The 2033-nt window shown below is 44.0% G+C and overlaps 1 pseudogene; it reads left to right on the top strand.

The window, feature by feature from the left end:
- Nucleotides 1-218: 218 nt before the first annotated feature.
- Nucleotides 219-888, top strand: LOC122705091 (annotated as a pseudogene).
- The last annotated feature ends 1145 nt before the right edge of the window (nt 889-2033 follow it).

Below are 2033 nucleotides of genomic sequence, written 5' to 3'. Positions count from 1 at the left end.
AATATAGTAGTGGACATCTCATGGCTATCTATTTATTAAAATTTTTAAATTAAAAACAATTTTTGGGGGGGGGGAGCACAGCACATGTGGGATCTTAGTTCCCCAACCAGGGATCAAACCAGTGCCCCCTCCACTGGCAGCATGGAGTCTTAACCACCAGACTGCCAGGGAATTCTCTAATCATTATTTATTGAAAAAAATCGGTAGCTTTTCTGCCTGCCCCCGCCTCTCCCCTCCAGCGCCCCTCTGGCCGCACTGCGCTCGCTCTGAGCTCCGGGCTCCTGCTAAGCCAGCGCTGCTGTCGCCTCCCTCCAGTCGCCATCATGATCATCTACCGGGACCTCATTAGCATGATATTCTCCGACATCTACAAGATCCGGGAGGTCGCGGACGGGCTGTGTCTGGAGGTGGAGGGGAAGATGGTCAGTAGGACAGAGGGTAACATTGATGACTCGCTCATTGGTGGAGATGCCTCCGCGGAAGGCCCCGAGGGCGAAGGGCCCGAAAGCACATTAATCGCTGGTGTCGGTATTGTCATGAACCATCACTTGCAGGAAACCAGCCTCACAGAAGAAGCCTCCAAGAAGTACATCAAAGATTACATGAAGTCAATCAAAGGGAGACCAGAAAGAGTAAAACCTTTTATGACAGGGGCTGCAGAACAAATCAAGCACATCCTTGCTAATTTCAAAAACTAGCAGTTCTTTATTGGTGAAAACATGAATGCAAATGGCATGGTTGCTCTGCTGGACTACCGTGAGGATGGTGTAACCCCATATATGATTTTCTTTAAGGATGGTTTAGAGATGGAAAAATGTTACCAATGTTGGCAGTTACTTTGGATCAATCACCTGTCGTCATAACTGGCTGGCCACTGCTTTTCATCCACACAAGGGCAGGACTTAGACAGATGGGACTGATGTCATCTCGAGCTCTTCATTTGTTTTGAACGTTGATTTATTTGGATCGGAGGCATTGTTTTTGAGAAAACGCATCACTTAAGTTGTCTAAAAACAAAACGCATTTAAACTCAAAAAAAAAAAGATTAGTAACCCAAATAAATTCCAAGTGGGAAAGCATACACCTTGAATTTTCTTCAGAAAAGAGGCAAAAGATAAATGATGTGAGATGATACAGTGAACATTGATTGATTGATTCAACAACTATACTGGGTGTGGTGATTGTAAGGGACTATAGAAAGGACCACAGGTGACAGATGGCTCACAGTCTTTAAGGTTCAGCCTCTGCACCCAAAGGCACCTTGGAAGGGAAGGAAGTCCCCCCACCATAAGCTCCAGTGCTGTCTTTCCTTCAAATATATGTTCTCTAAAGAGGAAAATGGATGCTTTTTAATTAATTTTAAATAAATATATGAGTAAAAGCATCTTTAGATAATGTTGCTCTTTAAGCGTTTAAAAAATGCAGTCTAAATAAAGAGAAAACTGTTATATTATTAACTCCAATAAAGATTCATGGTAAGTCCCATATGCTTTCTTGCTTCAACCCTCAGTTGCTCCTCCTATGTAGAATTCTGGAACTGATACTGTGTAGGACAAAGAAAATGATAACGTGGATGACTGTTATATAAGGTATGAAACGTTAGGGACCCTCAGAAATGTATAGGCAACATACTCTGAGGGCTTGGAAGAAGGAATGATCACGTCTATCAGTCAGCGTCTTTGATTGCAAACAATATAAACCAGCAGTGGCTGATTCACAAAAGAAGAGAAAGGAGCTCTTCATAAAATCAAAAGGTAAGGCAAAGAAAGCAGCACCGACAAGGACTGGAGCAAAGCAGCTGTAGGGATCCACCAGCAGAAACAACAGACGTGCGTTCTTCAGGACCTGAATGAGCTCCAGGTGCTGTCTATGCTTGTATGACTCAAGAATCAGATTGCAAAGAGACAGCTAGCAGAAGAACAAGAACAAGATGGAGAGGGGGTGTTTCTGCGTGGCCCAGAGGAGCCTGGCAGGCTACAGTCCATGGGGTTGAAAAGAGTCGGACACCACTGAGCGACTTCACTTTTCACTTT

The sequence above is a fragment of the Cervus elaphus genome, chromosome 12 (genome assembly GCF_910594005.1).
Source record: "Cervus elaphus chromosome 12, mCerEla1.1, whole genome shotgun sequence".
In the NCBI taxonomy this organism is placed as follows: domain Eukaryota; kingdom Metazoa; phylum Chordata; class Mammalia; order Artiodactyla; family Cervidae; genus Cervus; species Cervus elaphus.
Note: the sequence above shows the minus strand (reverse complement) of the source record. Positions and strands in the feature narration are given on the sequence as shown.